Below are 24,044 nucleotides of genomic sequence, written 5' to 3'. Positions count from 1 at the left end.
AGATAGATAGATAGATAGATAGATAGATAGATAGATAGATAGATAGGTGTGTGGATAGATATAGATACTGCATCTGGTGGAATGGCAGATGAGAACAATTTGTTCCAACAGTCATGGTGGTGGTTGAAGCAGACATTGTGGTGCAGTTAGAGCTTGGTCAAACATTGAAGATGCCAAAGTCATCCACTGCATCCCTGGCATACTGAGTTTTCTGTCTTGCCACTGGACTTCAATAACTATGAAAGAGGAAGTAAAGCTAATAGCTCTGTGAAACTGCCTCACTTAAATTCAATTCATGCACAAATGAAGATAGCATCATACAATTTCATTGGTCATCTTCAAAAGTGAAAGATGACTTATATGTAAATTCAATCTACAAATGTATATATACATACTATCTTGTTGTTGTTGTTTTTAATATTTCAGTCTTTTCTGACTCTTTGTGACCTCATAGACCATAGGACACACCTACTATTTTCTAAAGTTTGTCAAAGTTTATGTTCATGGTTTGCATGACACTATATAGCCCACTCATCCTCCATCGTTCCCTTCTACTTTTGCCTTCCATCTTTCCCAACATCCTCCATATCAGTTACAGTTCTCAATTTGAGTTAAATCTTCTTTCCATTAGGCCATAAGATCCTGGTTCACTTTCAAGCCGGTCATTATCTTCAGTGAGGTAAAAATCTTAAGTTGGCTTAATTTGGCCTTTGTTTGTTGGTATGTTTTTATAGGAAAAAGAATGTGAATTTTTTTTGCTTAGTTTTCTCAAAGATTGAGGATGCTCCCATTGGGGACTGAATACCAGAAAAAAGGAAATGCAGGTGGGAGTTACCTTTTCAAAAGCATTTCCTACGGAACCAGGAAGTTCTGTGATACCACATGAATTTAAACAAGCCTTTAAACTGGGTCCTTTTGGGCACCCCAATCTAGAAGGAAGATATTTCCAACCTGGAATATTCAACCTCGTTTCTTTCCATCTTTCCCCACAAGGCCCTCAGAGCTCTGGCCAGCAATCCTGGGTTTTGTAAACACAGTATGTTGCTGGTTATAGTTGACTTAGGACAATACTGATATCCTGGAAAATGTGGGGAGAATGCTCTTAGAGTTGCTGAACTAACACAATAAAGCTAGCTATTTTCATTACATTTTTTTTTTGTTTGGCTGGAAGTTTCTGGACTCCTGGCCCTCTCCATACTCCCACCCCCAAATGATTTTTTGAGTTGTTAACAGTATTTTTGTTAGGTTTTTTTCCAGGCCCACACAGGTATCCTAACCTAACTTCAATGGTGTCTTGATTCCATATCTGATGGAATGGATCACTAAGAACCTGAATGTTAGAATAGTCTTCAGAAAAACCTATTTTAATATTCCTAGGTAAAATCAGTTCTCAAGGTGATTGAAAAGCATCTTTAAAATGACAAATGCAGATACAAGCTGACAGCAGTCAGGATAAAATCAGTCAGCAAAGCAATTTCTCTGGGATGTCAGGAATACCTCGCTAAAGTTCTTGGAAGTGTTTTTATATTCTTTTTTCCCCAAAGGTTCATGATTGGGTTCAAGAAAAATCCTCCTGAGGGCAAAGTTCTCTCAAATTTCAGCAGATTTGTACCTGAGATTCCTTGCTCTCAACAGTGTTGTGGCAATATATGAAGAGAGAAATAGGTGAAGAGTTAACTAATGATTTTCAAGGTCCACAAATATCCTGGCCCATAACAAACAGGTTCAGTTATATTGACTTTTAAAAGAATTGGAAAAATTTTATTAGATATATTCATTCCTTGGCTTGTCTTTTCTTTCCTATGATTTTACTTGAATTAGATACATTAGAAATAACAAAAGGTAATAAAGGAATTTTTTGCCTAATAAAGATGAAGGAAAAAAGATATCTTTCATATAAAAAATGGCAATTAAAATTGGGGAAAATTGCCACAGAAGAAATGATTACAATGCCAGATTGTGTTTTTGTTTTCCAAAATGGTCTCCAATTATTCTTTAATTATACCACATTTTCATACTCAATTATTGATCCAATATATACCACTAGGCATTCATTGTGGTGCTAGACTTGCAACTACAAAGACCTGGATAGAAACCCTTCCTCTGACATTTATGGCCTAATCCCTCTGAGTATGAGTTCCTCACCTATAAAATAAGAAGGTTTGACTAGATAGTTTTGAAGTCCCTTACATTCCGAATCTGTGATTCTAATGGAACATGTCAACTGTGGGCCTTATTCTCCCAACCCTCACTTGGACTAGCGGGTCAATTGTTTGGCTGGCAATTTCCTGTCTCCTGCCCCCCTTCACACCTCTGCCCCAAAAAATGCCTTTTTGAGACATTAACAGTATTTTTCCCCAGGTCTTCAACAGTTTCCTGGTCTTGATTCCATATGTGATAGAATGGATCACTAAAAACTGTTATGTTCAAATAAACAGTCTTGATAAAAACCTAGTCTAACATTTCTAGGTAAAATCAGTTCTCACATACAAAAGTACAAAGAACAGAGCACAGCTACCTACAGTTCCTCTAATGATTCTAAGAATAGTTCTGCAGAGTTGGAGGTATTTTTTCTCTATTATCACTCATTAGCCTCTATCTAATTTATTTTTCTTAACATCAAACCAGTTAATAGATTTCTAACCTCAATTAACAAATTAGCTTTTATTAGTTTTTATAAATGAAGACTTGCTTACAAGGTATAGGAAGAAGTGAAATATAACAACCTCTCAAAGTGTGAAAATGCTTTTCTCTACAACCTTGATAACTGGGAATAGTGGGTTCAGTTGCTGCAAATATTTCCCACAACATGTTTTGTTTTGTTTTTTTCTGAGTATTGATATAACTGTTGGGTTTGGGGGATGTTAATTTAGGCTAGTAACCTGGTTTGGGAAGACTATTCAAGCCCAGGGCAGGCAGAATCAAACCCTGAGATCACACACACATACACACACACACACACACACACACACACACACACACACAGAATCCTAGGTTATAACTAACAGGTGTTTAATATAACAAAGATAGGTTGGAAGGGATTTGGATGTACTTTATTCTATTGATAACTATCTATACCTCCCCAGATCTACAAATATCTCCACAGAGATTGTTTCTGAGTGGTTTCCCTACTCTATTCTTATACTATCTATATAACGCCAAATATACTATACTCAACTAACTAATACTAAACTCCCCTTTGGTAATCTAAATAAAAAGGTCTGTGTTTAAGTCTGACAGGGCCCAGTGATCATCTTAAGATGGTTAGTTGTCACAGTACAGGAACTTAGTAGGTGACTCAAGGCCAACAGGTACAGGATAATTTAAGCAGCAGTAAGATGTGATGAAAAAGCAGTCAAATGCCACAGGAAAAATCTAATTCTCCTCAAGTCCACCCAGAGGGAAAAAGCTATAGTTGTAAGCTTAACTGACTCTCCCCAACAGCAGCTGCTTTCTCAGAATTCCAGAACCTTTGCTATCAGTCTGCAAACTCACACACATTTAACTTTTACCTACAATAATATGGCACAGCCAATGGTCAACTTGCTCTCTGGCTTGTAGAATATGGATTCTTAGTTCTATGAAATGCTGACCTAAATTAAGCAGGCTAGCTTGTCAGGAGGTTCAGATACTCCAGGTACCTGAGGATTCTGCTATCATCCCCTGTGGTCAGAACACTGATAGCTCTTCTTTTTTATAATATCATAATCGAGTTCAAACTACCCCTTTGACTAGTTCACCTTACATCAGGAAGAAATAAATCCTTTCTGCAAAAAAAATTGGAAACAAAGTGGATGTCCATCAACTAGAGAAATAGTTAAACAAACTGTGATACATTCAGTAGGTAAGAAATTATATTAAGCATCTACTATGTGCCAGGTCCTATGAAAAGTGCTGGGGATGAAAGGTAAAATATAGAAGATCATAGTCTAATAGGGGAAGACAAGACTTAAAAAGAAGTTATGGGGAGGCTACTCAGAGAGTAAGCATTGTAGAACCAACCAGTAGAGTAGCCAGGTGGGAAATTACGAGATGGCACTCTCTTTATATGGAGACTATGGGAGCAACTCTCCCCTGTCTACTCTCTATCCTCTTTAGAGGGAGAAATGGCACCAAGAGCCATGGATATTGAGGAGATGAGAATTTCAGGGTTATCTGTCCTTATACTTTTAACAGAGATTCTGATGAAGTATGAGCATGCAGCCAGGTGAGAAACTGGAAAATAAAGTGTTATATTAATATAATAGAGTATGAGTGAGCTATAGGAAATTAATATAGAGAAATATAGAAAGGATTATATCATCTGATGCAGAATGATGTAAGTAGAACTGATTAAACAATAGATAAAAATGAGTACAACAATATAAATAGAAAAAATACAAAACTATATAAATTAAATATTATAAATATTCAAAGAATAAGCAGGACTTCAAGAAAAGAAACGAGAAAAATCTTTTAATCCATTCCTTTGCAGAAGCGGGAGGACCTCAGACATAGTAATTTTCATATATTTTCAAAAATTTTCATGTATTGATGTGTTTGATTTCTGACTCTTCTTTTCTTCTTTTAAAAATCCTTTTGGCTAAGATCAAGTGTTAAAAATCCTTTACAATCTTACTTGTTAAATTATATAGATTTCTAGGAAGAGGAAGGGGGAGAAATATTGGGAGAAATTTTGCTAATATAAAAAATACAGCAATGAAATTTTATTTAAAAAAGGAAATGAATAATACAAATGTACAAGGGACAAACTTGGCCCTAAAGATTTATGAAAACAGAACTTCTCTCACTCCTTTGCAAATGTTTACTTTTACTTTAAATTTTATTTTATTTTCCCCATTACATGTAAAACGTTTCCAAAATTTTTATTCTATTCATTTAAGAATTCTTATTTTGTTCAGTTTGCTGATTTTTCTCTTCTTTTTTTCTATTTAAAAATTCTTCTTTATTATAAGAGATGGCACTCTTTGAGGGGAAGAGATACAGAAGGAAATATAGGCCCTGTACCAAGTTCAATACAATTTGTTTAAAGATAGCAACTATTTGGAAAACAGAATCACCATGTGTTCATGACTATATGACAACTATGTGAGCTGATGAAACAGCAGGTAGCAAATAGTAGTCTACTGATGACTGGCCATTGCCATTTCTTCAACTTCTACTTTAACATCTCTTTTGACCTCAGTTTCCTGATCTTTAAAGTAGGGATAATAATAATACCTACTACTTCACAGAGTTGTTATAAGGATTAAGTGAATATATACATATATGTATATATGTATATGTAGGTATATATAAGCTAAGTTGCTACATATAAATGCTAGCCATTATTAACTAGATTGAGATGAATAATCTCTTTAGTAAACAGTTTAATAGGTGAATACTTAAATATACATTAGAGAAGACTGTCAACAAGTGACTTTATTTTAATAGAGGGTAGTGATGAAGAATAAAATTAGTGAAAGGTATCTGATGGGTATGAGGCCCCACAAAAGCTGCAACAAATTCTTTTTTAAAATGAAATGAACTAGAGGATTTGTTTTCAGAAAGTTCCAAACCCAACTTCATGAAGAGATGTATCAGCAAGAGGGCCCAAGAGGGACCTGTCAATCACATATATCATTTTATGTTTGGGAGTTGAGACAGACACTTTAGATCATAGAAAGAAAAATGAGCAGAGTGATACAAGTACATCATTCATTACCAAGAACTGATGATGCTTTGCACACCTGATTTATTGGCTCACATGACAACTCATTTACAATATATTGCACATACCCTTAAAGTCAGTTTTTCCAAATAGTGCTGGATTTCAAACTATTAGCATCCAGCTCTACCAGGAAGATGGGCTTGAAAAACGAATCTGAGAAGAGCCATTTGAGAATATGTCAATTTTCTCTGGCATAGCATAGTCATTTATTACTTTATTTGTCTTGTCAGTGCTAAGCAAATTAAACAAAGGAAGAATAATTTTTCAATAATATTCACTCAATCTGGAAAAGACCTAGAAAGGCTCAAGGCTCAGGCTGAGAGTTAGCACTTTGAAATTAGCAGTGGAGCTCAAAGTAATGTATGATTACTACCTTCTCTTGCTCTGTCCCCAAAGTGTTTCCATTTTTTTTTCATTTAAGGCAGTTGAAGCAAACCAAGTTAAAATAGAGAAGTACTCCCATATTCCCAGCTTCCTGCATTGACATTCTCTCACAGAACTTAGCCTCAGGCTGTTTGGAGATTGAGGAAACCTATTATTTGCCAAAGCTGCAGAGCACATTCTCCAGTGCGACAGCAATTGAGCATTTGTGAAGCTCTGGTATTTTGGCAGATAGAGCATGCCTCTGACTAATGGCAGGTGATAGGAAGTTGACCCGGAATTGATTCTACTGTGATGCCCTTACATGGGTCTCGGTGAGCCTCAATTAGATCACTCACTCATCTCTCTGGGATCCCAGTGAGTTAAAAACATTTACTAAGTGTTTGCAAGGTGCCACACATTGTGCTGAGTGCTGGGGATACAAGAAAAGTCAAACACACAACACTTGCTTTGTTTGTGATTTTTTATTTTTATTTGGATTTTTTTGTTTTAATAAATTTCCACATAAGTTTTCCAAAGTTATTTGATCCATATTGTCTCCCTCCTTACTGCCCTCCTCCCTCTTGAAGCTGACTAGCAATTATACATGTTTTATCATACAAAAATATTTGAATAATCTTTTAAAACCCAAACCCCACAACATAAACCCAAATAAACAAGTGATGAATCATGTTTTTCCTCTGAATTTCTACTACAACAGTTCTTTCTCTGGATGTGGATAGTGTTCTTTTTCAGATGTCCTATAGAATAACACTTGTTTTTAAGGAGCTCATATTTTAATGGGGTAGACGATGTGAAAACAACTACATGCATACAAGAAATAAAGAGGACAAATTCAGAGTATACCAGAAATGTGTGTGTTTGTGAGGGTGTAGCATCAGTTTGGGAAGGAAAGATCCTGTGCAGAAGATGAGATCTGAGTCCAGTTTTAAAGGAAGTAGGGGTCTCCTAGAAGTTGATTTCCAGCCAACGTCTCTATCATAAAATTACTCTGATGGCCTTTCTCTCAAATGACATAACAGCTAAAGTCAAGTATCTTTGAAACCATTTTTCCCCTTTCCCTAACTCTGATCTTTTTTCTAATTTTCTTCCACCTCAGTGAGTGAATCGATATTCCTGATCTCTGATACAGAATAAATTGTTTATTAGGGAAGTTTCTAGCCCTAGCAAGGACTAAGACATTTGTGTGCCTCAGGCAAGATTTGAAAATATTCTTTTCACCCCACTTTTCCTACCCAATAGAGTCTTTGGGGCATTAGCAAATTTCCCAAGTATACCAAATATGCTTCTATCAAAGTCACTGTAATGAGATAGAGAATGTAAATTCATAGCATGATATTAGAGGAACAAGGCTAAGAACACTAAAGCCCAGAATAGTCTGAAATGAGTGAGAAAAACTAAAGGAAAAAAAGATATTTTAGGTCCATTGGGCAAAAGAAGAAGCTCAAAGATATAATGGGACTGCTACTTGAACTGAGGAAGTTACCCATTAGATTATTTCCATAGACTTCCAAACATTCTACACCTCTTCCTAGGCAGGTGATTATAGGCTCATAGATTTAGAAGTGGAGAGGAACTTAGAGTCTTCATTTTATAGATATAGCATTAAGTCCTAGAACTGAGAGTTGAACAGAGGTCTTCTGACTCCAAACTTAATATTTTTTACATGAGACAAAAGCATCCTAAGTCAAAAGATGCTGGATTTTATAAGATTATTAGGAGGAAAAACTATCATCAGGCCCTATTTAATACCTTGTGTATAGTAAATTAATAATTGCTAGCTGAATTGGCATAAATTAAATCATCCCTAAATTAAAGTGCTATATTAACTCAGAATACCAGTGTATTTGCTGTGGAAAGAAAAATGTTATATAAAATTATATTGATATGGGTACTATTAAAAGATGAAAAATGTCAATAGTTTGTTTAGAGATTCCTTAGGTTAAATATCTGATACTTTTATTTTATTTTATAGGGTAAAATAATTATCCTTTTCAAAGAAATTGATAGCTATTGTTACAACATTGGACAAGGTATCACATGCATATATGATGAGCCTGTACACACTATTGTCCTAAAATGCAGCATGGTGGGTGAGTGGCAAATTAGAATCTGTGTAACATTTGTTTCTATTGATTTCTCAGTAAATAAATCCCAGGTGGTATTCAGTTCCTGAAACTAAAGGTTAAAATATTAAGAATCAGAGGGTTGAAACAAAAACTTATCACTACAAATGTTGATTGCTGAGAGAATGCTCACTCGTTCCAAATGTAGCCAGGGATCTTCACTTCCCTCCAACATGGGTCAATACGAGTTTTATCATTCCTAGTCAAATGATGACCCTGATTTTTTAAAAAAGTGATATCATGAAGACAACAATGGATTAGAACTCGGAATTTGAGTTCTAGTCCAGCTTTGCTATCTTGCAAACTTGAACAGAGAAGTTACTTGGCTTCTCTGTATTGTGGTTTACTTAAAGGTAATATGAGCGAATTAGGAAGCTTTCTTTCAACTTTGCAATAAATCCCATTCAAAGGGTTGATATAAGATTAAATGAGATCTTCTGAAAAGTACTTTGTAAATACTAAAGAGCTTTGTTCAATGGAATTGTGCAAGATTTTCTGCAAAGTAATGTGAATCTAAAAATGAAAATAATACAGACTGTCCTCAAGGAGCTTTTAGTCTAGGAAAGGAAGGTAACCTGTACATGAATAAGCATGACCAAAGTTGGTATATGATAATGTGGCAAAGGAATGATTCATAAAAAGAATTAGAAGGATTTAAGGAGGAAGTGGGTTATTTATAATTGGGGAAATGAAAAGACGCTTCCTAGTGAATTATTTAGGGAAATGATTTTTGTTATCATTAGTATACAAATAAAGATATTTTACAAAATGAGCCACTTTGTATAGTGGATAGAAGGTTGAGCATGAAGGAAGAGCTAGGTTCAAGTTATGCCTCTGTGCCATCTTCCTGTGTCACTTTTTGTTAAGACATTTCGTTTCTCAGTAATGTAGTCACTTTCACTAAGACTTGTAAAGAAAATATAGATCTGGGAGTTCCCTATGGTAGGAATGAAATCACAGTTCCTATCTTTATTCCTTTCAATAAAGGCAATAACAATTCCTTTTTCTAGATCTTGTACTTTTAAAAACACAATCATATCAATGACACACATAAAACCCAGTGGAACTGCTCATTGGCTATGGGAGGGGGGTGAGAGGAGGGGAGGAAAATGAATCATGTAACCATGGAAAATTATTCTAAATCAATTAAATAAAAATTTTCAAATAAAACAACAGCAACAACAAACATGATCATACACAACTACCAAACTGATATCCCTAAACCACAGACCCGATCATGTCATACCCCTATTTAAGAATGTTGAATGTCTCCCTATTTGCTGCTTTGACAAAATATAAACTACCATTTAAAGCCCTTTCTAATCTGGTTCCAGACAACTTTTCCATGTTCATTGCATACTACTCCCTTCCACATTGTTTTCCAACCAAACCAATCTACATGCCGTTATTCAATAAGTGATATTTTTCTCCCATCTCTAAGTCTTTACCCATACCTGGAATGCACTACTTTGTCTTACTTGATACCCAGCTTCCTTACAAGACAACTTTTAGTTCCACCTCCTACAAAAGGCTGTTCCTTGGACTTATGAGAAAGAACACTATCCACATCCAGAGGAAGAACTGTGGGAGCAGAAAAACAGAAAAAAAAAATAAAAACAACTGCTTGATCCCATGGGTTGGTGGGGATATGATTGGGTATGTAGACCCTAAACAAACAACCTAATGCAAAATATCAATAATATGGAAATAGGTCTTGATCAATGACACACATAAAGCTATTGGAAATGCACATCAACTAAGGGGGAGGAGGGTGGAAGGAGGAGAGGTAAAGAACATGAATCATGTAACCATGGAAAAATATTCTAAATTAATTAATTAAATAATTTTTTTCAATTTAAAAAAAAAAGGCTGTTCCTGAACTTCCCCACCAGTTAGTTCATGGAGCTCTCCATTCATATCATTTTATATTTACTTTATGTAATTGTTATATTTGCTCATTTATGTATATACCATTTCATCCAATAGAATGGAAGCTCCCTGAGAATGGAAGCTGTTTTTGTTTTTTACTTTGCATCTCAAGCACCTAGTCCTCAGTTCTCTCTCAGCTATGTTTCTGAATCTTCATATTTCACTGCCATGCTTCCATTGTCTTCTTAACCAGTAATATCAAGGATCATATAACATTTAATGACTCATATACAGCTCTTTACAAAAGTTAAAGTCCAAAATACTATAGCCCAGGTTTATACAGTTAGACTCTGTTGCAGGAGTCAAACCCAAATCTTCTTGACTGCAAATTCAGGACTCTACTCACAATACTTTACTGCTTCAGCTATCTGACACTTTATCACCTAACCACTTAGAAACAAAAATGCATATAAATAATGGAGGGGCAGCACATCACTGTGGATCTTTATCCACTACTCCTGGAGCAGGGAGAATCTGTACTCAAATCTGAGCAAGTCACTTAGCCCCAATTGTCCAGACTTTATTATTCTTCAGCCTTAGAATCAATAATTAAAATTAATTTTACACAGAAGGTAATTTTTTTTCAAAAAGAAGAAAAGAAATGGTGGAGTATATAAGCCAATGGGTAAAACAAATTAAATCTCTTCTCCTGGGTAACTCCTTTGTAACTACAGAGTTTGCTTATCTGAGAGAGTGAACTGACAGTTGTTGACTCTCAGAACAGGGCAAAAAATGGGGGGCTTTTTAAAGGCAGATGCATTTATATCATAGTTAATCATGATTTTGAGCACTCACCTTAGCCTGTTGGGCACTGCTGCTGAGATAATTTGAGAAGTCATGTTAGGTTCCATTTGACATTCATAGAAGGACACTTTGATACTTAATTTTCTGACTAGTGGCATTTGCTTTTCTCCAACTCTCCCTTCCTGCCTTCCTTCCTCTCCTCCCAAAAGGACAGGGAGGGAAAGAGATGTTTTTTTGGAGATTTTACTTATTACATTCTCTGGGATTTCCCAGAGGTTGTGGTTAGCCCTTTGAATGACAATGTTTCAGCAACTTTTTGAGCTTGGAGGAATCATTGTCATCAGGGATTTTTGGAGTATAGATTATTTTTCATGGCAGACATTGCATCCTCCACAAGGCTCATTAGACTTTCTGGGGAGAAGGAGACTGTCAGGAAAAGAGGTGTGGTTTCAATGAAATGCCTAATGGATCTGCAAAGACTGTAGCTTCCCTTAGATCTCTGAATTCCAAAGAAGAGCTTTCAAAATTGTCATTTACCTGACTGCTCATTCCAGAGCAATGGAGCCGCTGTTTTCCACATCTTTTATACTCAGACTTTCATTTTGACACTTACTCCACGGAGGATGTGGGCAGAAACATCTCTGTGATTTTACAGAACTGAAATTCCTTTCTAACTGGCTTCCTAGTTCATCCTCACTAGTTCAATTCCCCCCCCCCCATCTGAATGGGGGATTTAATAGCACCTATCTCTAAGGATTGTTGAGATAATCAAATGAGATAATTATAAGCCACTTTGCAAGTGGTTGGTTTCAAAGGTATGAAAATTTGCATCTCTTCTGCCTCCTATGGATGCTGATTCTGGAAATTTTCTATGTGATCCCTAACAAAGAAAAACATAATTCACTGAATTCCACTGAAGAAAGGGAATTGGGGCTCAAATTTAAAAGTCTATTATAAAGAAATTCTCCAATCAGCTCTGAGAATGAAAGATAAGCAGGGCAGGTTTCATTTCAGAAGAACAAAAGGATCTACTGTGTTTTTTTTTATTTTTAATCAATTCATCCTGTTAAATAAATAAAAAGGATAATATAATTTTACTAATTTTTTGCATTTGGTTCAAATTAATGAAGGAATATCTCCCATTCCTTTTTAGAAACTACTTATACGTTTGAAGAAAAAAGTTATACAACCCCAAAAAGGATACAATTCATGTGGTCATTCGCAATATTGTGTTATGCTTTGAATGAAAAAAAAAAATATATATATATATAGAGAGAGAGGCACCATGAAAGCTATGGAGTCTGGAAGTCCTTTTCTATGTAACTAAGGGCAAGTCATCTACTCTAATCTTCCTGCCTCTGGGCAAATGATAAGGATTAACTAGATTAGGTGCTAGTGTGCATTAGTGGAAAGAATTTCCACACCAGAAACTCTCTTTATCCATATAATCACATGGCCACATTATGTTTTAGAGAAAAGAGGAGTCAGAGGCCATGGATTCAAATTCCACTTTAATACTTACTACCTATTTAACATTAGGCATGTTCTTTGTCATCCTGGATCACAGTTTCTTTTTTTGTAAAATGAAGAGGATGGACTAGATGATTTTTAAAAAATCTTTCCTATCTCTACAGCTAGAGGCAGTAAAGTGCCATAGTGTCCTATCTGGAGTGAGGAAGACTTGAGTTCAAATCCATCCTCAGATGCATTATATAAAAAAAATATATATATATACAGTTTTTGTGTGTATGTATACATACTCATATATATTATACACATATATAACATATACACATACTACAAATATGTATGTATATACATAGTCAGATACATAAATACTCTTACCCAGCATTAATGACAACCTCTGCCTCAATTTCCCTGAATGGGGGATTTAATAGCACCTATCTCAAAGGATTGTTGAGATGATCAAATGAGATAAAGCAGTTAGAATAGTGCAGTCTGTAGTAAGCTATATATGAATGTTAGTAATGATGATGTAATACGTAATACATGATAACCTAATAAAAGAAGGCAAGATTTTATAATGAAGTAGGACTATAAAGGAATTAACAGAGTTTTGAAATATCACTGAAAGAGAGGAAAAATGCCAGATTGTGCCAGTGAATGTGTAAAGAGGATACATGTTAGTTGAATTCAAAGCCTTCAATTTATTTTTTATTTGATTCCTTCTGTGCATGAAATGAGAAGGCTATTACCTCTCTCTAGTCACCTTAATGCAAAGATAATTACAGAAACTGTTGTCATTCTACAGAATCACAGCTGAAGAGTACAGGGAGAAAAAGAAGAAAACCCTCCCTCTGGCTCATTCAAGATACAAGCTAATTAGGATGAGCAGATCTCAATTTGGTGATTTCAACTTTCTATTACTGATTATGAGGACTTGGTCTATGGCTGCCTTGTAGCTTAATGGAACATCAATTAACTGTAGCAAATATGAAATCAGAATGTTCAATCTGAATAATCTACTGCAAATTTTTCATTATTCAGGGGGTATATACATATACTTTATATATACATATTATATACATAAAATCTCCAAAGAGATAAAGAAGTTAGGGATTTGTCTTGGATGACTGGTAGATAAGGAACTCTATTCAAATTTGTCCCTTGCCATGATTAAATAGCAAATAAGTGGTGGAGGTAGCACCTGAGCTCAGCCTCCTTGACTTGAACACTCTATCTAAACCATTCAAAGTTAAGAGTACAGTAAAGAATAATCTCAGGGCACTTAGGCAGAATAGAATGCTGGTCCTGGAGTCAGAAAGATTCATCTTCCCAAATTCAAATCTGGCCTCAGATAGACATTAGCTGTGTCTCCTGGACAAATCGCTTAATTCTAATTTTCTCAGTTTCCTCAACTGAATTGGAGAGAGAAATATCAAACCACTCTAGTATCTTCACCTAGGAAACCCCAAATGATGTCACAAAAAGTCAGACACAGCTGAAAAAATGACTGAACAATAAAAAAGAATAATTTAGTACAGTATAGTATAAGGAATTCTAAACAGAGAAGAATGTGTAGGTTAGTAAAAAATAAAGTTTGCATTACATTAGACCCACTATAGTACAACTATTCTGTCAACCTTATTAATGTTTCTTGCAAATAACCATAATTTACTACAATACAATAATTGTTTATTTATTATCTACTATGTGAAGAGATGGTAAACTTTGAGAAAAGTACCGAATAGGTAAATACAAAGTACTCAATCCATTAGATTGTGAACTTTTTGAGTAGCAATTGTCTTTTGTCTCTTTTTGTTTCCTCAGTACTTAGCATACTGTCTGGCACACAGAAAGCACTTAACAAATATTTATTGGTGATTAATTAAATTAGATGGCATAATTCCTATCTTTCTGGAGCTTGAAGTTCAGGATCAGAAATAAGAATTTGGATAGTTGCAATATAAAATAATATATGATCAGTGTATAACAGGTGGAATACAAATAGTTTATAAACACAAAAGGTGGTTAATATCATTGATCACTATGTGCAATGTTCTTCTGGTTCTGCTTACTTCACTTTGCATCAGTTTATGTAAGTCTTTCCAGATTTTTCAGAATTTATCCTACTTTTAATTTCTTATAGCACAGTGGTATACTATAACTATCAGATACCACAACTTGTCTTGCCATACCCCAGTTGATGAACAACCAATTTCCAAGTCTTTCCTACCACAAAAAGAGCTGCAATAAATATTTTTGTACAAATAGATCTTTTTAATTTTTAAAAAATCTCTTTGAGATATATATCTAGTAATGGTATTGATGGATCAAAATATATGCATAGTTTTAGAGTCTTTTGATCACAATTCTCAATTTCGCTCTATAATGGTTGGATCAGATTATAACTCCACCAATGGTGTTTTAGTGTCCCAATTTTCCACACAAGGAAAATTGTCCTAGTGTTCTTGAAAAAGAACGTTTCTTCAAGAGAAAGAAGCCCAGGTTAACTGGAACATATAATATAGTAAAAGCATTGTAGTTACATTTCCAGAATATAATCCTACAATGATACAGCACAGTAGAGTAATACCTTCCTTAAAGACATCTAGTTTGTTATCCTAAAATTGGAGCTACAATATAGCGTGTTGATTTAATTTCTTATGTTCTCGTATGCATTGATGATGCCTAAATCAAGGAACAGTTGTGGAGTAATGCTGGTTTTATGATCACTGATACAGGCAAAGTTCCTGGCATGATGAATTGAAAAAAGGAGAAAAAAGGAAAAACATTGAGTAGGGATTCATGACTAATCATTAGCAAAAACTACAGATGCCACATACACATTCTCTCAGACATCCAGAAAAATATAACCCATTGGAAACCTAACTCTAATAGTATGATCCCCGGTTATTCATTATAGTAGCAGCTAACAACCCAAGTATGACCTAGAAAGGAAAATGACATTGTCAATAAGTATGAAAATGATTTTGTGGAATGATGTTTCATGAATCATTTAACATGATTAATTATGCATCCATTCAAAGAGATTTCTATGTCCAAGAACCAACCATGTTGGATGCAGAAAAGCTCATTACCAGAATGTTAGTTACTAGGTCATGAATTTTTTGATGCTGATGAATCAAGAAAGAGAAAAATTGAAAGATATCCTTGATCTTCTCTAGTCTTTTTTTTTTTTTTTTTTGAAGGGTGTGGTGATAGAATAGCACAAAATGGGTGGGTAGGGTGCTAAGAATGAGAATATTTTTAGATTAGCTTTAAACATTATCTCATTTATTAGTATTCTAAATGTATTATCAAATTGGACAGAGTCAATATCCAAAAAGTAATTCAAACAAACATCTAGAGCACTGGGCCACTAGGATTGGATAGAGTCTAGTCCTGTGATTTCATTAATATAAGGAAGGGGAAAGGAAGATTTATAAAGTGCCTACTATGTGTTGGGAACTATGCTAAACACTTTACAGTTATCTCATTTGGTCCTTACAACAACTTGGGATGGTGGGATGAGCTCAGATTTTTGTGGTTCCATTTTGTTTTTCTTTCCCCTATCCCATGCTACCTCGTTAGTCAAAGATCTTTTATAGAAGAAAATTTTAAAGCTTTCAGCTGGATTACATAAAAAACTCCTTCAAAAAATATAAAATGGGGAAGGCATTTCAAGGGAGAAATTCCATTATACACATTTATATATTTTAGTGTATGCAACATAACATACTTTGCGCTATATCTTGATGTTTTCAAGGTCTTTCACTGAATGGGAAATTCTTTCTAATAGTGTAAGTCACAATCAATCTGTCACTGTAATTGTCATGCACATCCTCCATAACAAGTCCACCCAATGTACTCAGGCAGTTTCCTCTAACTCTCTTGACATTCTAAGATTATCAGTGGAGAACACAATGTCTTCTGGGATCCCTTGACATGAGTTTATCAATGGTGAATGCAGTGACCTTCTAGATCTCTTGACATAATTAGGTTACCACTAGAGAACACAGCCTGTCCAATTTAAAATCTTATTCTCACTATATTTCCTTCAGCTGCTCATCTCTTATGCTCATGTTTTTGGTGATATCTTTTATTCCACTCATGGTGTGCAACTTTTTGTTGATAATATGTTATTGCTTATTTTTTGACAACTGTGCCTCCATTCTTTTCCTTTCTGAACACCTTTCAGCTTTTCAATATCCTTACTAAAATGTGGACCCAGAACTGAAGGCAAGAGTCCAATTGTGGACAGAAGACACTGGGACCATCACCTACCTTGAAATGAACACTGTGCTTCTCAATCCAGGTTAATATCTTATTAGTTAATTTGGTTCTCATGTCACATTGTTGATTAATGTTGGGCTTAAAGCCCATCAAATATCCTACTTACAAAAACTAAGTACAATTTTTTACTAGTTAAGGTGATATTTTCAACCTCAAGTACAATTAATCACATAAAAATTAAATTTTAGCACATTATGTTTGTCTGAAATGTTCTAGCTTATTGATATATTTTGAATTCTGACTCTGTCATCCAGTGTTAGCTCTCCCTTTCATCATTGCATCATCTGCAAATTGGACCTGTCATCTATGTGTTTTTTTCCAAATAATTCATTAAAATATTAAATGTCACAGGGCCACTGGACAGCACTCCAGTACATTACATTAATGTCCTCCTTACAAGCTGACCTCACACCATTAATAAGTACTCCACCTAATTGCACTCTTATTTAGAGCTTATAACTATCTTTTCTATAAAAATTTATGATAGCTTTGGTCAAATGCTAAACTATACTTGTGGTTTTCCCCTTACATATGAATCTAGTAACCTGATCAAAAAATGAAATAGTCTGGTACAGATTCTTCTTGATGAAGTCATACTGGCTCTTTAAACTCACCACTTCCTTTTCTAGATGGTCATTAACTGTCCTTTTCATCATGTATTTTAGAATTTGACTAAAAATAGAGATCAAACTTGTTGGCCTGTAATTATGGACTACATTCTCTAATTTTCTTCTGAAAATAGGAATAATATTTATCCTTCTTTATCCAAAATCTTAAACATTTTTGAGAGTACATAATCAATCCCATCTAGCAGTTCTTTGATTAGCTAATGATTTGATTCATGTGGGCCTATAGCCCTATGGATATTCTCCCCTGTGTAGGTTTTTATGGCATTGCTTACCTGATTGATCCCTCTCAATCTCCCTTACAGAACTCATTTCCCAACCCCCAAACATGAGTGAATGCCAAATTTCTTTTCTAGGCCCTATTCTCTTCTCTCTCAACTTCTCTCTTGGTGGTCTCATCAGTTTCCAGATGTTCAACTATCATCTCTATGCAGATGCCCACCACAACTGCATATATAGCCCAAATCTCTCTTCCAGCCTCATTTCCACACTTCTAATGCCTGATGGATATCTCTACCCAGATGCATCTTAAATTTAGCATTTATAAACTTGAACTTATCCTTTCCTTTAAATCAATCACTCATCTGAATCTACTGAGGACTCCCCAACTACTCTAGTCAGATTTTTAAACAAGACATCATCCTCAGTTCTTTACTAAAATAACCCCTTCATATCTAATTAGTTGCCCTAAGTTCTTTCATTTCATTTCTCTCTATATAATTTATTCCTCTCCTTCTTTCTTCTAACATGGGCACCACTGTAAAATTGAAAATTGATACCTCACTTTATTTCATATTATTTATTAAGAATTATATCTAATCAGTTAATCTAATTACTGGGATCAAAAGTTTTGGATCTGATGTTGACCTAATTGTATGGGCCTCATTGGTAAGATTTATAAGAGTTTAACTGCCATATTCCTATAGGTCAAAGCGTAATCACAAATTCTCAAATATATGAGCCTTTGATGACCACAGAGGAAGATGAGTCAACTTGATCATAAGATGTTTGTCTGTCATGAGACTTTCTAGAATTTCTAAGTCAACTCTGTGTTTTTTCCTCTTGCCATGGGCTTTGGAAATTTCCTCTCTGAGTCAAGTCAAATGAAAGCTCATCCTTCATCTCTCTCTTTCTGAATAATCACAGTCTTAGTTTAGTTTGCATCTCTGGACTATGTGACACCTTGTGTATTTCAACTGTATAAAGGAGTTGCTCTTGCTTTCAAATGCATTTTGGCTATTAGATATTTTTTAGATATTTCTTTATTGGCAGTTGTGAGCCTTGCTAATAAATTGATTATGCACCAAACTTTTTATCTCAGTTTCTCTTTAGTGCAACATGGCACTAGCTCAGTCACTCCTTAACTCTTTCCTGGACTGTTGCAATCACTTCTTAATTGATTACTGTTTATTTCAACTACCCTTTCCACTCCATAAAGCTACCAGTTGTTATCCTTAAAGTTTAAGACCATTCCTTTTACTCCACTGTTCAAGAAACTTCAGTTGCTTTCTTGCCATTTAATCAGTTATTAAGTATTTATTAAGTACCAACTATATGTCAGGTACTGTGCCATGCACTAGGGATACAAGTACAAAGATTTAAACAATCCCTGCTTTCAATGAATTTATATTTCAATGAAAGTGATAAATACATATAACAATGTATAATATAAAAGTAAGGTAAATTAACATTAATATATTAAGTAGTGGTGATTAAGAAGCTTTTGATGCATAAGATGGTGCATCTTAAAGGAATGTTTTTGACACAGAGAAGGGAGTATATTCCATGTCTCTCAGCATTAAGTTCTGGATTATTTTTTGGATAGGATTACAGATTAGTACCCCTCACATATTTTATTATCCTATTTTCTATTCTCTGTATATAAGTTACTATACTCCATCACAACAGCTTTTGCACAGCCTTACCTCTCCTCAAGTTCCATTTTTTTAAGAACACTTTTGATTTTCCCCAATTTTTAGTGGGTTCTCTAAAATTACTTTGTGTTTATTATAGTGTATACTCATTATGTGTGGAAATTATCTATCTGTATCACTGTATGACCTCTATTTAGAGATTGAACATTTAACAAATAAGGAAACTGGGTTCCAAGAAGTTAAATGACTTGCCTAAGTCAACATTTGATCCAAAAATAGTGATTAGATTCATCAATTAGATACAATTCCCACTCAATAACTAATAAATATTATGAAATAAAGTGGGTGTCCTTTTGCAGTTTCACAGGTGACCATGGTAGAGGAAAAAAGGGTAGGAATAAAAAAAAAGATATAGAAGGGAATGACAGATTTTAGGGCAATTAAGTAGGTAGGAGAGTGTTGCCATAAGACTGAAAGTGTTTGAGGTAGGATTTAAAGTCAGATTTCCCTAATACTTAGGTGACAGTGAACTGAGCAGTAGACTTGGAATTCAAATCCTAGTTCAATCACTAGTTGTGTGTTCCTGGACAAGGAACTTAAACTTTTTGTAAACTCAAAAGTCATTTAGTTCAACCCAAAGCAGCTTGATGCCCCAGTAGACAGAACACAAGATTTAAAGAAAGAAAGCTATACTTTTTGCATCCTTCCTCAGATAATGATTCATTGTATGATCCTGGGCAAATCATATAACCTTTTCATGCCTCAGTTTCTTCCTCTATAAGATAGGAGAAATAGCAGCTACCTGTTATTGCCTATTTCTTATATAGTAAGAATCAATTTTTATCATAATATATAAATTCGTTTGCATATTTAAATTCTAGATAAATTCTACCTATTAATATTAAGTAAGAGAATTTCTTTACAACAAATGTATTCACTCAATTATCCAGCTTTTTCTTGAAAACTTCCAATGAGGGAACATCTAGGTGATTCATTGGATTAAAATCTAGACCTATGAATGAGAGGTCCTGGGTTCGAATTTGATTTTAGATACTTCTTACCTATATGACCCTGGCAAGTCACTTAACTCCCATTGCCTAGTCTTTACCTTTCTTCTCTCTTGGAACCAATATCCAGTATTCATTCCCAGATGGAAGGTAAAGGTTTAAAAAAACACTTCTCATAAGGATACTATGACTTCCTCAGGCAGCCCACTTTACACGAGGGTAACTGTAATTGTTAGAAGTTTTTCATTGCACTTTGCTGCTTTATTATAATTATAGTTACAAAGTTATTCATTTGTAAATAAAACTTTTAACTAAAGATTTCAATATTACACCTTCAGTTTTCTAGCTAAAAATATATTGACAACTGAAAACACAAGGAAAATACTGAGCAATACCTTTCCATTTCTTGGGGCTCTCAAGGAAGGCAGTGTAGTGGGTTTTTTATTTTCTTTTTATCATATGTACAGGAAAATCCTTCTGCTCGGGCCTGTCTGAGAGATGAAGATCATGGGGTGTAAATATGTAAATGAATTATTTTCCACAGTAGGGTTGAGTAATCTTGATTTAACAAAAACCTTAACTCTGTGGTACTGCTCATCTCCCACTGAGATCTTTTCTTTGCCAAAATGGAACTGATTCACTTTTACTAAGTAAACTCAACATGGTTCTTCTGACAGCAGCTGGTGAATTCACCTCATTTGTAATTGTCTGTGTTGAGAGAGATTGATCTCTTCATATTCCATATATATGTTTTGAAAGATTTTATTAAGATTCTTTTGGGGACACAAAATCTACACACTTTAACTTACTTGAAGTATTATATTTGGATGTGAGAATCTATTTTTCTTAGACTCAGCACTGATTTCAGAAGGAACAAAGAAAGAAGTCAGGCCCAGAGTATTGGCATTCTGTTCTATTTGGTCTATTTCACCCCATTGAATATTTGGAAAAAGAAAAAAAGTAAATATTATACAAACCCATAAAGGACTTAATTTATATTGAATCAATGTAATCCCCCTCCCTACTTGATCAGCCTCATTTTTATATAGTTTTGTGAATTGATCTAGATTCTATGCCATATTATATCCTGGACTTCCCTCAGAAGGCATGTGAAGTTGGGGTTACCACTGTCAGGCAATTCTTTCAACCTCAAGATGAGTCCATATTCCTATAGTAAGTCATGAAGTCTTTTCCAGATACAGAGTGGCATGCTACAGTTCTTTACCTGAAAGGGGAATATGCTTGGGACTGCTAACCAAGTTACTTCCCTTCCCACCAGGTCCACATTGTTTAACTTATAACAGCATCCTTTATATTCATTCCTTTGGACCCATGGTTTATAATTGCATTGACCAAAGTTTTAAAGACTTTCAAAGTTATGTTTTACTATAATGTTATCATTCTATAAATTAGTCTTCCTATTCCTATTCACTCAATACTGAACCAACTCATAGAGGTCTTACCAATTTACTCTAAAATTAGTCATCTTTTTTATGGAACAAAAATTTTCAATTATATCCATGTGCCATAATTTATTTAGTTCTTCAATAGCAGGTTACCCTCTTAATTTTTAAATTTGGGCTAATATGAAAAAAAAATCTGTCACTAATGTTTTTGTACCTAGAGATATTTTCATTTTTCTTTAGTTTTTTTTTTAGTGTATGGGCCTGGTACTTGTATTTCTGAGCTAAAGGGGATATATAGTTTAACAACTTTCTGAGCATAGCTCCAAATTGCTTTCTAGAATGACTAGAACAAACCTTTTTTTCCTATATTCCCTCTAAAATTTGTCATTTTTTTCTTTTACCATCTTTTCCATTATAAGTATGTAAAAATTTAACACTAGACTGTACCATTTTCTTTGCGTACCTCAAGATTAATTTTGTATTTTAAAAGGGGTTATCTATAATATTAAGTTTGAAGTCACCCATTCAATAAGTTAAATGGCAATCCCCCACCCACAGATTAAATTAAGAAAAAAAATTAATTAGCTGCTTATCTGTCAACAAAAGTACTTAAGATAATGGGTGATGTGCACCCAAAAGTCATTCTAAACATGACTCCTGGAACCTGGAAGACTCTTGTCTCCTGTCCTTCATGACTCTATAGGGGCAAGAAGACCCAGGCCTTGCACAGAGTGATGTCAGTCTTCCAATCAGGGGGGCTTTGGAAAAGGACTTCACTAAGAGCATTAATGTTAGTTGGAAGAGTAAGGGGGGTGGAGGGTGGGAAGAGGGTTGGCTTGGAATTGAGAACAAGAAGGTGTATATGGGCCCAGCTCCTGGACTTGGAGGAGCCTAAGTAAGGGATTTGCTGGTCACATGTGGCTAGAGGCTTTTTCTTTTTCTGATTTCCTTTTTAAAGTATTTAACAAATAATTATAAATTAAGATACAATTGCTAGAGAATTTTAATCATAACAGGTATTAAGAAGAACCCTACAGGGACAGCTGGGTGGCTCAGTGGATTGAGAGTCAGGCCTAGAGATGGGAGGTCCTAGGTTCAAATCTGACTTCAGACACTTCCCAGCTGTGTGACCGTGGGCAAGTCACTTAACTCCTATTACCTAGCCCTTACCACTCTTCTGCCTTGGAGCCAATATACAGTATTGACCCAAAGACAAAAGGTAAGATTTAAAAAAAAAAGATCCCTAAAGTTGATTTAATTTTCATTCCTCTAATTATTAGTTATTTATATATAATTAATATATTTCACTTAATATATACAATATAATATAATGTAATGTAATATAATATACTTGATATAATATAATGTTATGTTATATTCATGATAATATAAGCTATGAGTTTAGAGCATTTTTAATGAATTTTTGATAGTTTGGATGTCTTTCTTGAAAAATTACTTTTCATATCCTTTGACTATTTTGGATGGCTTAGTCTTAACATTTGAATCAGTTTTATATATATATCTTGAAATGAGACCTTCTTTTAGCAGAAAAATTTGTTGCAAACATATTTCCTCATTTGCCTGTTTCCCTTCTATTTTTTTATTGTTATGTTTATTTGTGTAAAAATTTTAAATCTCATAAGAATTATCTATTTTATTTTTTGTGATCCTATCACTTATTTAGTAATGAAGTCTTCCCCTATCAACTGATCAAACAACATGACTTTTTAAATATTTATCATGTATCCATATGTATCTTATTAGAAATCTTTCTTATATTACTAGAAACCTTTATTATAAGCCGATAACTATTTGGATCAATGATCCTGAAAGAGCATTTGCTCTTTGATTGTTCTTTGATTTAAGCATTAGAAACACATCCAAAACAGAAGAAAGTTATACACACACACACACACACACACACAGAGAGAGAGAGAGAGAGAGAAATTGTATTATAGCTTTTATTTTATAAGTAACAAGTCGGTAGTTGAGGAAGGTACTGCTCTATCATAATGTATCATTGTAAGGGAGTGATATGGTCAGATCTGTGTTTGAATAATATCAATTTGGAAGCTATGGAAAGGGTAAGTTGGAGAGACTATGGACTGGAAGCAGAAAGATCAATTAAGAGGTTAATGTAAGAGTTTTCTGGGCAAAAGACAATGAGGACCTAAACAGGAGTAGAGACTACATGAACAGAGAAGGATATAGAATTGATAAAATTTGGTTACTGATAGGAAAGGCAGGGACAACATGGAATATGCCTCTGAATGAGTCATTTGATATAATCTGAATAAAATTTTAACAGAAAAGGACTCTATAAATCACATTTCTTATGACACATTAGTATTCCATTACAATTATATACCACAACTTGTTCAGCCACATCCCAATTGATGGAACTTCCTTCAGTTTTCAGTTTTTTGCCACCACAAAAAAAGAACTACTATAAATATTTTAGAATATATAGTTTCTTTTACTTCT

General features: G+C 34.5%; 1 long non-coding RNA gene across 1 annotated transcript in view; it reads left to right on the top strand.

Annotated features, from left to right (window-relative positions):
- Positions 1-530: 530 nt before the first annotated feature.
- The window catches only part of LOC103091923 (uncharacterized), a 38,234-nt gene continuing 14,720 nt past the window's right edge, over positions 531-24,044 (top strand). Inside the window, exons 1-2 of the long non-coding RNA XR_463254.2 lie at positions 531-679; positions 16,553-16,669. This is a non-coding gene — a long non-coding RNA (uncharacterized LOC103091923). The remainder of the gene's footprint in view (positions 680-16,552; positions 16,670-24,044) is intronic.

The sequence above is a fragment of the Monodelphis domestica genome, chromosome 2 (assembly GCF_027887165.1).
Source record: "Monodelphis domestica isolate mMonDom1 chromosome 2, mMonDom1.pri, whole genome shotgun sequence".
NCBI lineage: Eukaryota > Metazoa > Chordata > Mammalia > Didelphimorphia > Didelphidae > Monodelphis > Monodelphis domestica.
This window is presented reverse-complemented; position numbering and strand designations above follow the sequence as displayed.